Here is a 15,205-nt window from a genome sequence, read left to right on the forward strand (position 1 = left end):
GTTGCTTTTGTGTTCATCTGATAGCTTTTACTCTGTAATATGGACCACCATCTGCCGGCTGGCTCTCCTGTTCCGAACGTGTGCTCAGGGACTTTGATTCTGATGAGAATGGTGTGTTCAGAGAAGTGCCTTCAGAGACTGGGACAGCTCTGAACACGAGTGCTATGAGGGGTCTCGTGGGGCCGTCACCTCAAACCACAGGATCTCCTCAGAGATTTTGGAGTGTTCCAAGATCACGGTTGTCGCACCTGACCTTGTGCCACTAGCCTTCCATATTTCCCTCTGTCTCCTCTCAGACTGTAAGATTTTAGCTTTTAGACCATTTCTGGGCAGAGGAGCTATGGTGTAGAAACATTCCTTCCCCCTTTTATAATCACAGATTTGTGATGCTGGTGGGGTCTTTCTTCATTCTTCTGTCAGCTTCACAAATGTGACTTTTCACCGCCAGCTTTCAATGACCTTGTCCAGCTTGTGGCCGTCTCCAGCCTGGGAACGGCTCAGTTTTCCTCTCTGACACAACTCCCAAAGTTAGTTACTGGTATGTTACTTATAAAACATCACCTGCCTCTAGATAGTAAAAAGGGAGAATTATGACATGTACTAGATCATTGGAAATCCAGTGTGGAGAACAAATATGTTCCTGATCTCTGAATTGGAAATAGAGGATTTGAAGCTGAGATGAGATCTTCAGCTCACTTAAGGTAAATTTAAACACTACTGTAAACTCAGCATTTGGACATAAATACTACAAGAGTGTATTTGTAAACAGAGACATCAAACAGAGAGATTGCAGCTAATTTGGAAATATACATGAATATAAAGTGGTACTGAATCTTAATTTACCGTGTCCGTAGTAGACATTTGTCACAATTTGGGCTGCCTAGCATCTGAATCCTTTTCCTGAATTTAGAGAAATCCATCATTGTATGAAGCTGGGTGGGTGAGAGTGCCCTGTTCTGTGTCCAAACAGAAATGTCCACTTTTGTGTTTTTCCTGACTTCTGGCAGCTAGCAGGAACACAGGACTTAAGGACTCTCAAACTTGCGCCCATGCCTCAGGAGTGATGGTTTAGAATTCCGCCCATCACTGGTGCAGGCAGCAGCATTGGTGGCTGTGTACAGAGCCAGCTGTGGTGACCAGCACCAGCAGGTTTGGTGGTAGGTGTACCAGAGTTGACTGGTAAAAAGGAGTTGACTGAGAAAAAAAGAGAAATACTAGGGAGAACAGCTCTTCTGTGGATGTAAGGAGCCCAGACTAGCTTCACCTATTCCAACTGACATCCTCCTCCATGTGCAATAATAATAACAGGATAATTTTAAAGAACATCAAGGGAACCAGACATCAGTGATTTCTTAAATTAGTCACAACACAAGTAAGATGTCCTGCCATTTCTTATATGGAAAGGAATCCTATCATTATCCTTTAATGAAAGAATACATATATCAGAATTACAAACATCCCACTTTGGTTTAGTAATGGAACAACTCTTTGTGTGTGTGTTTGTGTGTGTGTGTGTGGAGATTAGTGTTTGTAATTCTGTTTCTTACACTCAGAATCTAATCAGAACTGTTGCCTGTGAGCCATCATGTTTCTGATTCCTACTAGCTAGGTCAATTGGCCTGTTTTATTTGTTTTCCAGAACAAGTAGACTGTGGCATACTATTTTACGTCATGTGCAAGTGTATTGTCTGTTCTTCCCGTGTGCTGCTTCCTCACTTTGGTGCACATAGTGGCTGTGTGACCATCTGTGTCAAACCTGGGACAAGGCTTCTAAATCCCTTGCTCTCTCCTCCTCCTTCCTCTGTTGGGTGTAAATGACCATGAAGCCATAGTGGATGGTAGGAGACAGCATTGAAGAAACCTGAGTCTAAACTGGTAGAAAGTCTCTCATGGTCATCTTTGCAGTCTTTCCCAGTAATAACTCTATACAAGAAAGAAGGAGCATAAATTATGTGATCAGGTGAGGAGGGGTTGGGGGGAGAGGGAGAGAGAGAGAGAGAAACTTCTATTGTGTTGAGCCTTTATATACTTTTGGATCTGTTTGTTACAGAAGCTGACATTACCCTTGTATACCCTCATTCAGCCTCATAAATCTCATCATTTCTTCTTATCAGTTATTAGCTGACATTTGTCTCTTTTTAGTTGCCCATTATCTGGAACCTTCCTTTCCAGTGAATAGTAGCATGGGTTATACAGAGTAATGATGAGACTATTGGAGAAGCTAGGGTACATGTTTCCTTACATGGCCTTATATTGCTTACAGATAGACCTAAGAGTTAGAGGAGAGCTTAATATCTCATTGGAAAATCAATTTGCCAGTTTTATAAAATGTAGATTTAGCATTTTAAGTGACTTTTTAATCTTCTTGGGAAGATTGCGGTACTTGAGTATCCAAATTCAGTGACTAATTTTTCCTTCATAAATGTATAGAAAATCTTGAGTAGTCTTATTAGAAAACGTTTTCCAGGCTTAAGGGTTTCATGTAGGCTGTATAGGCAGACAATGATGAAATCATCTTAGATTAAAACAGAGGAAGAAAGTATGTGATGCTCATTCAAAAATCTCAAATGTGGTGGTTCAAGAGATTATCCCTTTTGCCTTTGGCGTGACGTATAAGTGATTGCTTGGCAGGCATGAGGTATCAGGGGTTTAATGTTTCTGCTTTGTAGTTTACTGTATTAACTAATAACATTTTCCTTTTCTGAAATGTGGAAAAAGCAACTGTGTGCTTGTGAGGTTATTAACAGAGGTTTTGTGTACACTAATCTACTTGAAATGTTTTGAGTCTTTTGGGGGAAATGTACTTAATACACAAATAACTACTTATGTTAACAGTTCCTTTCTTTTAGCTTAGTACACTTCCATTTTTTTCCCCTTAATAATGTCAGAGCATGCTATAAACGCTATGTAGCAACTTAAGCAAAAATAAGACATTTTTAGTGTCAGCACTGTGTAACCTGTGACAAATGATTTAATCTCCCTGCCATATTCTCTACTGTTTAAAGGCACTATTCAAAAAGGTTATTATGAACAAAGTAAAAAGTTTGTGCAAAGGAGCCACATGGCTGTCACTTACATCTAAATTATGAAGTTGATATTTAAGTCCAGGACTTATTCTTGTAGGAACCCCACAAACTCATCCCAGTCGCCTCCACTCTTCTTAATAAGATTACTCTTCCATTCTACTTTTTAACACATTGGCGGGTACTCCGTGCCATAGTAGAGAGTATATCTCAAACTTTTTGGTCTCAGGCCCCTTAATCCTCTTAAAAATTATTCAAGGTCCTGGACAGCTATAGTGTATGTGGCTTATATCATAAATATTTGCCATATTAGAAAGGAAAATGGGGACATTTAAACATATTAATAAATAAATAATAATAATAATAAACCCATGATATATTAACATAAAAATGGTTTTTTAGAATGAGAAATTACTATATTTTTTAAAACAAGGTAAGTTTGATGAGAAGAGTTGGCACTGTTTTATGTGTTTGCAGATCTCTGATTTCTGGCTTCATAGAAGATATCTAGATTCTCTTATTTGCTTCTGCAGTCAGTCTGTTGAGATATCACATATGATGAGGCCCCTGGGAAACTCCAACTTGTGCAAGAATGAGAGTGAAAAAAGGCAAATAATGTCTTGTATCATTATGGCAATAGTTTGACCTCTCGGACCCCCTGAAATGGTCTTGGGCGCCACATTTGGAGAACTGCTGCTGTATCCTCAATCCCTCAAGGCTGTCTTTAGAGCATCTCCCGTTTTGTCTACCTTGTAGCAGAAAATCCCCTTCCCATTCAGTGAGTGTGGTGGTCTAATAAGAAATCAAAGATGGGGAAAAAAATGGCATAATTTATTAAAACATTCACTTTTGGTTCCATCTACAGAAAGTTCAATCACCTAATTTAATCAAATGGAAGCATTTAAAGTATCAGTACATTTATCTATCTATATTTCTCTAAATGAGAGGCATCTCTAAGCGTTGGTAATTAGAATTATGATCTTTTAAATTTGTGACGAGATGGTGGGCAGCGGGCCATTCCCAAATATTGGTAAATATATTTGTCAGATACAGTGATTTCTGTATAACAAACCAGTCGCATACAACAATGCATAATTATTTATTTATTATAATTACTTATTTATATTTTGTTACTTATTTATCACAGTAAGTGTGTTTCGCTTGTGTGTCTGTAGGTTGGCCGGGATTTGACTTACTTAGGCTGGGCTCCACTGGGCTTGGCTCCAAGCTGTGGTTGGGTTCATGTGCTCCATGTGTCTCTCTCCTGAGATGTGCGTGGGACATGTTCTTCTGTGATAGCAGAAGTGTAAAGACCAAGCAGAAACTTGCAGTGTCTCTTAAGGCCTATACTTGGAGCTGACCCACCATCATTTCAGCTCACATACCATTGATAAAGCAAGTCACACAGCCAAGCTCAATGTCAATGTGGCAGGAAAGTGTAGTCTTCCAGGGGACATGTGGCGGTGGGTAGGGAGAGGGAATAACTGTTGGCTTTAAAATATTCTAATTTACCACCATGTGTAGTTCCAAGATATTAGTAAATAATGATTTCTACCCACTTAATTCTTATTCAGAGAAGTAACTAGGGGGCTACATTTTAGTTTTGATTGTAGGCTGCAATCTTCCTATTGATTGTATCTTCAGAATATCACTGGCATCTAGCCTTTTTCCCCCATGCTCACAGCCACTTTTCAAGTTGTTTCTTGATCCTATTGATCTGAACTATTGTGAGAGCCTCTAAATTGGTCTTTGTCCTAGTTACTATTGCTGTGCAGCAGACCACCCCAAAACTAAGTGCTTAAAACAACAGCAATCTTGAATCTGCAGTTAGGGCAGGATTCAGGGGAGAGAGGGTTTTTTTTTTTTTTTTTTTGGTGAGGAAGATTAGCCCTGAGCTAACATCTGTTGCCAATCCTCCTCTTTTTGCTGAGGAAGATTGGCCCTGGGCTAACATCCGTGCCCATCTTGCTCTACTGTTTTTTTTTTTGTGAGGAAGATCAGCCCTGAGCTAACATCTATTGCCAGTCCTCCTCTTTTTTACCAAGGAAGATTGGCTCTGGGCTAACATCCATGCCCATCTTCCTCTACTTTATATGGATGCCCCCACAGCATGGCTTGACAAGCGGTGCATTGGTGCACACCTGGGATCCGAACCTGTGAACCCTGGGCTACAGAAGCAGAGCACGTGCACTTAACCGCTACGCCACCAGGCTGGCCCCTTCCTCTGCTTTCTGTGTGGGGCGCCTGCCACAGCATAAGTGGTGAGTAATGTCCGCGCCCGGGATCCGAACCTGCAAACCTGAGACCACCGAAGCAGAGCATGTGAACTTAACCACTACACCACCGGGCTGGCCCTGAGAGGGCTTGATTTTGCTTCTTGTGTCATCGGCCTGGGTATTTTGACTGGGTGCCGGAGGCTCAACTTCTGAGATGATGCACTCACGGGCCTGGCAAGTTGGTGCTCGCTGGGAGCTAAGGACCAGGAACCTCGGTTTACTTCCATGTGGACTCTGCGTGGACTGCTTGGGCTTCCTCATAGTGTGGTGGCTGAGCTGCAAGCATGAGACAGGATGTGGAAGTTGCCTGTTTCTTAAGGTTTGGGCCTGGGAACTGGTGCAGTGTTACTTCTACTGGATTATGTCAGTCAAGCAGTCACAAAGTCCAGGTTCAAGGGGAGGGGACATAGACCCCACCTCTCAGTGGGAGGGGTGTCCAAGAATTTTGGGCCTATGTTTTAAAACCACCATACTCTCTCTGTGGTGGAACACCACAGTTCCTCTCACCCCTAAATTACCATGTGTTTGCATCCTGCCCTCAGATTCATCTTCCTGAAGCATAGCTCTGTCCATCCCATGGCTCCCCATTTTCTGCCAAACAAGAAGCAAATTAATCTTGCATTCTGAGTGATCCATTTATCAGTTTACTCTAATCCCTCTTTATATAAACATGCCCTGTGCTCCAGACAAACTTTGTCTGGGCTTTTTCTCCTTTTGACTTCGATCATATATTTTTTTCCTCTTCCTAGAATATTATCCCTCTGATCTTTTCATATCCTGACATTCTGTGATCAAAATAAATGCTACCTTCTCATGAAGATTTCTTTAAGCTCTCCGTCCTTCTGCAATAGTCTCCTATAGTACCTTTTAACTGTATCCCTTTTAAAGACCTCCCAGTTTCTATCTTATACAATAATATATGCTTGTGTATGTGTTTTATTTATTCTAGTAGATTTTATGTTCCTTGAAGGGGGTCCATATTTTTATATAATATTAATCTTCAATTGCACTGATATCTTGAGATACATGTTACAAGTGCTTGCTTTTTTTTTAAATGAGTGAATTGAGAGTATGCATGGAATTAACAGAGTATGTTTAGACGCACTTGAAAACTATTAGAAACACTATTATTGTTGACTAAGATTGCCTGTTGGCTACATAATAAATAAATAAAAATAGATTGGTTACTTAACTATCAACATGAATGTTAGAAAATGTTATTAAAAAGAGATTCCAGGGGCTGGCCCCGTGGCATAGTGGTTAAGTTCAGCATGCTCTGCTTCAGTGGCCCGGGTTCACCGGTTTGGCTCCCAGGTGTGGACCTACACCACTCGTCAGCCATGCTGTGGTGGTGACCCACATAAAAAATAGAGGAAGATTGGCACAGATGTTAGCTCATGGCTAATCTTCTTCAAGCCAAAAAAGAGGAAGATTGACAACAGATGTTAGCTTAGGGTGAATCTTCCTCAGCAAAAAAAAAAAAAGAGATTCCACTTACAATAACAATACAACTGTACAAAAGTTTGGAGTCACTTACCTAGATATGTGTAGGAACTAAGTGAGGAAAGCTATACAACTCAATTATAGAACATAAAATAAGTCTTGAATAAGTGGAGAGAGATATTTTGTTCTTGGGAAGGAAGATTCACTATAATAGTACAAAAACATCAATTTTGCTCGGTTAAAGTACAAACACAATGCAGTTCCTACCAAAACTGGGGAATTTGCCAAAGTGATTCTGAAATTAGTCTGGAAGAATGAACCAATAATACTCTCTCAGAATTATAAATAATATTTATCAGGGTACTGCCATCTCAAATATTAAAAAATATTATAAGATAGTGATGATTGAACAGTGGTATTTGTACAAGATACATATCGATGAATAAAATATAGAGAATCTATTTTTAGATAAGTATATATGGTAATTTAGTAGGTGATAAGGTTGACATTTTAGATTGGAAGGAAAAAGATGAATTATTCAATAAAAGGTGTTGGGACACCTGCCTAGTCATCTGAAAAACTAAAACAGAATTCCTACCACAGAACTCATGCAAAAATAATTCTAGGAGATAAAAATTATAAGTGTAACAAGCTAAGCTATAAATGTGTGAGCAAAATATATGGATGGATAGATTTACAGTCTTGTGGTGGAAAGGCCTCTCTAAGTAGAAACCATGAAGGAAAGGATAAAAAAAGTGAAACTACATACAACATTTAAAATCTTTATTATTTTATCTAAGTATAGTGGAAAACCATCTAACCTTGTTTGAAAGACAATATTCTGGGAAAATCTTTGCATAATATATGATCAACAAAGGGCTGATATCCCTAATTTACAAAGAGCTCTTACAATAAGCTCTTACAATTTTATCAATAAGATGAACATCTTAATAGAATCATGGGGAAAAAACATAAACAGGTAATTGATAAAATAATGAATATGGGGCCAGCAAACATATGAAAAGGTGTGAAAACCTACTAGCAATCAAAAGTGCAAATTAAATCAATAGTAGAATATCTCAGGAACCAAAATGATAAAAATAAAACAAAAAACCCCAGAATGTCTCTACACTTGGTGATGGTGTGGGGAAGCACATTCTATAATGTAGTTTTTCTTCAACTGTGGTGAAGGACTATTTTTTCTCAGTCTGGTTTTAACTAATAGATTTGTAAAATATGGTAAAAATAAATACCCAGATAAAGAAAAGGAAAAATATACAAAATAAAATCTCAAGTATAATTCTATATAGAAATGTATAAAATGTTCATCAGATATAAAATTATTCTGTCACATTCCCATAAAGATTTCTAAATGTTTACTCTCCATTTCTAGACCTCTCTTACTGTGGACCAGTAGCAAGGAGTTTGCAGTGTGGCAATATTCTGTGGACCACTCTTTGAGTAGCACTGCTTTAGTGAGCTAATGGGAGTGTATTTTGGTTCAGAATTTCTGAAGGGAAGATTGGCAGTATGTATAAGTTTTTAAATGTACAAACTCTTCTGTTTCTAGGAATTTATTGTAAGGGTATAATCAGATAATTGTATAAGATTATTCTAGCACTTTCTGTGATAGGGAAAAAGATGGAAGCCAGATATCCTTCAGTACAGTAATGGTAAATAGTTATGGCAGAGTTGGACCATGAAATACTGTGTAGTCATTACAAATAATTAAGCAAATGTATATAAAATGTTTTTATTATAGAAAATTCAAGTATACTCAAAAGTAGAAAGAACAGTATAAAGAATCCCCGTGTAACCATCACTCAGCTTCAGCTGTTAACCACTCATGGCCAAACTTGTCCCTGCCCCTTGGCATTTGATGTGTATTCATTTACATCAGATGTGGAAAGATGATCATGACCTTTGTAAATAAAAAAGGACAGGTTATAGAGGTACATTTATTCACTCATTTAGCAGTTATTGATTGCACTCCTACCTCAGGCATGGCACTGTTCTAGGAGCTGGGGCTTCAGAAGTGAATAAAAAAAGATAAAAAATCAGCTTGATGCTTACATTCCAGTGGGGAAGACAAAACAATAAACAATCAATATTATAGTATATAGTTAGTGGTAGTTATTATAGAGCAAAATCAGGCAGTGAAAGGGAATAGGGAATATAAGGAATGTTGTAGTTTCAGAAAGGGTGGACAGGAAATGCCTCCCTGAGAAGGCAGTCGTTGAGTCAAGACCCTGAATTGTTAGGTAGAAACACGTGTCCATCTTGAGGGAGACCTCCCCAGCCTTTTGGGGGTGGGGGTGGCAAATGCAAACACCGTGTGTCTGAGGAAGAGCAAGGAGGCTTGTGTGACTAGATTGAACAATGGGGCAGAGTACTGGGACTTTGGGCAGAAGTGGTGGAGCAGACCAGAGAGGGTCTTACAGGCTACTGCGAAGACTTTGGCTCCTACTCTGAATGAAGTGGAGAGTCACTGGAAAGATTTGAAACCAAGAGTGATATGATGTTACTTATATTTTAGGAGACTCACTTTGGCTGCTGAATTCAGACTAGACTGTAAGGGAGCAAGTCCAGAAGGAGGAAAATCAGATAGCAGGTTATTGTGATAACCAGGGAAGACATGGATAATATTAATTTGGACAAGAGTAGGAGAGGTGGAGGTTGTTTGAAGGGGTGAGGTTCTTGATCTATTTTGAAGGGAAAATCATAGGATCTGCTCATAGATTCCATGTAGGGTATGAGAAAGGGAGAGGTGGGAGGGCGATTCCAAGGTTTGGGGCCTGGGTAACTGAAAGGATGGAGTTGCTATTTACTAGAATGGGGAAGAGTGCATTACAGGAGGTTTGAATGAGGAGGATCAGGAGTTGGCTTCGGATGTGTTAAATTTGAGATTCCCATTAGACATCCAAGTGAAGATGTCTGGTAGATGGTTGGATAGAAGGGTCTGGAATTCAGGGAGAGGTCTGGGCTGACGATGTGTAAACGTGGGAATTGTGAGTCTGGGTGAGTTCAGTAAAGAAGTGAATGCGTATGGAAAGCTAAGAGACCTGAGGACTGAGCCCAAAGCCACTCGTGCATAGAGGGCAGGGAGATTAGGAAGAATCAATATTAGAGATCAGGGATAAGAGAGAGCTAATGAAGTAGGAGGAAAACCAAGGGCATGGAGTGTCTTGGAAGCCAACTGACAAGTGTTGCAAGGAGGGAGGAGTAATCAGAGGGCTGTCAAGGAGGAGACTGAGCCTTCACCAGAGTGCTGAGAGGAAAGTCTGACCAACAGGACGCATCAGCTTGAATTCCTTATTGATTTGTGAATGTGAAGCGTGGAGATGATATGATGATACTAATTATTGTTATTTTAAGCATTCAAAAGAACAGTGTCTTCTTATTTCTTTGTCAGGAATGTCAGACATGTACCCTACCATTAAAATTGGATATAGCAGCCAAAAAAGAAAGAAAGAAAAAGAAACTAAAATTACTGAAAGACAACTTTTTCATGTCCTGTCAGATAGTTTAAATTAATTATAAAGCTGGTTGAGGCAGATGCAGCTGCTGGAACTCGGATTACACGTTGGCAGGGAGCATCTGTGGGGGAAAAGCCTGCTGAGAAAGTGAAGTCAGTGGAGTGGGAGAGGGCAAGGGAGAGCGGAGAGAAGAAAGAAATGGATGACCCAGGAGGCTCAGCAGTGCTTGAAGCAGTGGATTGTGGGAGATGTATAGGAAATAGAGAACCAGCTGCCTGGTAAACTTTGTTGAGTCTCGAGAAATATAAGATACCAGAAAAACGTTAGCTGCTTTTAACAATAGCTTATCCTGAATAGACTTGAAAAGGTATCCATTCTTCCTAGATGAACAGTCTTCCTGATACTTCAAACAATATACCGTGATCCCCTTCAAAGTAAAGGTGTGAATTCGTGTCTCTGGGGCCTAGTACAATAAATGTTTGTACAATCGTGCTGCTGAAAGAGGGACGGTAGTTGTGCCAGTTTCTTCTCTAGGCAGTTGATTTGGTAAAAAACTATCACATTTTTGGTACTTTCTCTAGAAAATGTTGATAAAAATATTAAAATAAAACTTTAAAATGTAATTTTAGTAGTTTCCCTATTTGGAAAGGAAAATCTTACCATTTTCACTTGTAGGGAATTCATATGGGGTCTAAACGCACAAGTTTGGGAAATAAAATGATTTTTTTTGTTTTTGCAGTGGGCTAAAATGATTGCTTTTTGATTTAATAAACATTTTGAAACCTCCTTCCCCCCAACACATACACAATACACATATTCTAGTGCTTATCAAATTATGAAAGCTGAGTTCAGATAAAATAACAGGAGGTTTTTTTCTGGCATCAGGCAAAAGTTATTTGGAAAACAGGCAGAACAAGTTAAAGTGTAAGCCTGATACAATGAAGGGGAAGACTTGTGTGCCAGGCACAGATGGATTAAGTTCATTCTCACATAAGTTTTATCTCTTTGTTCTTGCCAGGGCCCAGATGCAGTTAGTGTCTTAATTAACTCAGGGACTTTTCAGTTATGGCTCCAAAATCTTAGTCTTCTTGCTGCATGTTGCCCTAACTAGAAGTGTGACCTTCAATGGGCCGCTTAACCAGTTGAGGCCTCAGTATTGGCAGCGATGGGTGTGGAGGGGCAGGTTTACCTCTTCCAGGTTCTCTGTTCAGTGCATCTGTTATTCATGTTTATGGACAAGTTTCAACAGAGAAGCTTAGCAGCTTTTCTATTATTAATACATGGATATTTTGCTCAACAGCACTCAACTATTTTTTGCAGTGTATTAATTTGTAGAACACTTTGAAACCCAGTGTAGAAAATAAATGCACTGTCAAGTCTAACACACAGTCTTTCAACTATTTTGTTTGGAATTTTAGTATTTTTTTAAATTTGTAGTAAAAATTACAGTTAAGACATGCAAAAAATATATTTTTGATAGAAAAGAACATTGACACTGATTACCATTTATTTCATCAAAACTTGGATCTCTAAGACATGGGATTTAAGCATCTTTCCATTGATATAGGCTCTGTTGTCTCAGATGCATAGAAATGTCTCTCAAGCTATGATTTCTCTCTTGACTCTATCTTTTGTGGGGGAAAATACAGAGACTGAACAATGTTTAGATTATCTCCACACATTTAAAATTTCTCGCAAAGGCTACATGTAATGGTTGGCATCTGAGAGAATAAACAGGAAATTAGCAAGGCAGAGGTTCTTCTTCATCTTTTGCCAGGGCTGGACTCCTTGCTTCATTTATTTTCATAGGACACGAGAAATCTGAGAATGGTATTTAAGCTGACGGCATTTCTTTTATAGCTGGTCTGCATGTGGCAATCTACAGATTGCCAGATCTTTCTGCTTTTCTCTAAATTAGTATATTGGCCTTTGAAGTACCAAATGTACTTCTCATCAATGAACGGTTAAAAGAAAGCAAGTTGAACGCTGTGGCACTTCCACCAGCCTACAACATTGCATTTTTTTCTCAAATGATGAAAGTAATACATGTGTGTAGTAGAAAATTTGGAAAATTATTGTAATCTGAAATCCCACAACCCACAGATCACCACTGTTGGTATTTTAGTGTCATTCTCCCTAGATCTACCTGTAGTCATCAAGTAATCAGTCATTTTATGTTAAACAAACTGTTTCCAAGGGGAGCTAGTAAGAATGTTAATAGGTGTTCTGAAAAAACAAACAAAGCTTTCCATGGTCACATATGTTTGGTAAATGCCAGGTTGAATAATGTTGGACTTAACTTTGTCACAGACGCCCTCCTCAGAGCTGGACCTCCTGAGGACTCTCCTCCACCGGGGAGGACTGTCGCACACAGCCCTGGAAGTAGTGCACACTCCCCCACTGTGGCAGCCGCTGCCTAGCATGCCACTGGAGTGTCTGCAGAGGGCAATGTAGATTACCTTTTGTTTTTGTTTTGTAAAATCGAGATCTCATGCTTTTGTAACCTGCTTTTTCCACCTGTATTATGAACGCTTTGCACTTTTAAAAATATTTTTCCAATAATTACTTTCCCTGCTTGTTATTTTTCAAAATGTTCTGTTTCTAAAGGTTCCGTGTATAAAGCTGGGGCCTAACCCAGGTGACGGGTCATTTCAGCCCTTGGTGATCATCTTGAAAGTTTCTGAGGTATGAAATGTTTATACTCATTTTGTTTCCGCCTTCCACCCACCCGCTCCTACAAACCTTTAATTCGGGACTGCTGCTGAAGCTGTGGTTCACAGTGCCCAAAGCCACTGCTGACTTGTTTGCTTTGGAAAGGCCTGACAAAAATAGACTGCTTTTAATGCAAATGGCTAATTTTCTCCTGTTGGTGGGCAGTTTATCTAAGAACAGTGTCTTATTTATTGTATTATAAAAATAGCCTCTTCGAGAAGAATGGCCTGCTTCAAGTAACTCGCATAGATTGAGTTTTCTTCCTTACAAAAATGATTACCTTGATCTAGAGTAGTGTATTGCTTTCTCAAAGTATTTCTTTCACTATGAAGTAGAAATGTGTGTTTAATGTTTCTTAAAGTCCTCTAATGGCAAGTATTACTAGCACTTTCCTTCATGGTTAATTATCTAAAATATTTTTCTACAATTAAAGGCAGACACATATTTGCCTCAAATTTAGAGCAAATTAAAAATGGGTCTTCATTTAAATGTTCCCTTCACCCATTCTTTATTTCCTTTGTCACAAAAATATCCTTGAATCTGAGCATTTAATTATGACCATTTTTCATTGTCTGGTTGGAAGGGTTAAGAATCTGAGGAGAAATGTCTTGATCTTTTAAAATATATTTGTCTTATGAACAAGGGTTTCTATGAGTTTTGGAGACCTGTGGACACAAATGCCTTACCCTTTATTAGTGGTCTCAGCCTGACTGGTCACCGTCAGTTCCTCTGGCATAGATGGTGCACCTTTTAAATATTATAAACTGTGTTGTAAAGTCCTTTCTTTTATAAAGCATATCTGGGCCAGGCCTGGAACCCAGTCCTGGACTGTTCCCCTGTGCAGTTCCTGGGCAAGTGCATCGCTTTTAAAGACTGGAGCTGAAAAGCAGAATGTGTACTTTTGGCATGGGGATTCCTTACAGAGAGTATGCAAATTTCCCCAAGGAAAACGGAATTTGCATGCAAAAGCTCTCACTGTAATTATAATAATTTCCTCCTCCTTTTTTTTTTTTAAATTTAGCTTCTCAATGTGCTAAGTATAAGGTTTTCCCTTGCTTTCAAGACAGGCCTTGCTGAAGGAATTGACTGCTGAAAAACCTCATGCCAGCTCCCTAAAGTAGCTAAAATGAGACATTATAAGGTTTGAAATGCAATGGTGTGGGGGAGCAGGGAGTGGTGGTCCAGTGTACCTTGACCATCATTTATGTGAGCACGCAAGGTGCTATCCAACGGCTTTATATTTAGTAGAAAAATTAATAGACTCATTAAAGGGAAAAAATGTTTGGTAATCAAGTTTTCCTTTTTCTGAGGGCTGTGCTTACATAGTTTAAATTGTAATAAAAATTAAAATGCCTGAAATGTTTCAGAGTCAGAATCCTCTGCTGTTTTAGCTCATGGGCACCTCCCAGAGTGCTGCCTCAGATAGCAACATAAAACACTGGCAGCCCCCCAAGAGAACATTCTTTGAGGACCTCACTGGCAATTGGGGAAGGGAACTTCAGGTTCTGATTGTGTAAAGTGCGGCAGGATGTGTTGTCTCCATTCTGAAGTTGCTGGTTGTCTTCCATGTAATGTGTATCATTTTCTTATTTTTTTCAGATTTGTCGTAGGTGGGACAACCAAAAACTCAGCTTTATCTTGGTCAGGAAATGCAGGGAATTGGTGTATCGGGAAAATCACGTATTACTAGAGACACTTTAATTGCCTCTTTGGATTATTAGTTTTCTAATAACCAAAATTGTTAAAATACTAAATTTTATTTGTTTTCTAATAACCCAAGTTGCAAAATTGCTAAATAATCTAATACACCAAATTGCTAAAACAATACCAAACGTAATTAAACTTCCATTGGATTCTGAACAACTTTCCATGTCCCTGGGTCACTATCAATATTGTATTAATGTGAAATTCTGATTGTTGGGTGTCTCTGTTAATAGAATGCCAAACAAATTTGAGTCGGGGTGTATACCTAGCATTGTGTAGCATACAGCAGGGGAGAAGGGGGAAGACCTGAATCAAGCTCAAATGTGACTTTTGCTCGAGATGTGACATCTAATCTGGAGGGACTTACTCCCATTAGAGACCCAAATTTCTAACAAGATAATTTGGGCTTAGCATAGGACCGTGTTTAATAAAGTGTTCAGATGGGTAGTGCAGATGCTAACAGCAGAGAGGAGAAAGGAGGGTAACCGAATTGTTGAATTTTGAGCTAAATAGTGACCAATTTGTGTAGCATTTGAAGAAGAAGTTAGAAAATGAAAGAAACAGCACAAGT

General features: G+C 39.1%; 1 protein-coding gene across 7 annotated transcripts in view; it reads left to right on the plus strand.

Moving 5' to 3' along the window:
* PLCB4 (phospholipase C beta 4) overlaps positions 1-15,205 on the plus strand; it is a 396,094-nt gene that overhangs the window by 27,390 nt on the left and 353,499 nt on the right. The gene's annotated exons all lie outside the window — the stretch shown is intronic.

The sequence above is a fragment of the Diceros bicornis genome, chromosome 19, assembly GCF_020826845.1.
Source record: "Diceros bicornis minor isolate mBicDic1 chromosome 19, mDicBic1.mat.cur, whole genome shotgun sequence".
Taxonomy (NCBI): Eukaryota; Metazoa; Chordata; class Mammalia; order Perissodactyla; family Rhinocerotidae; genus Diceros; species Diceros bicornis.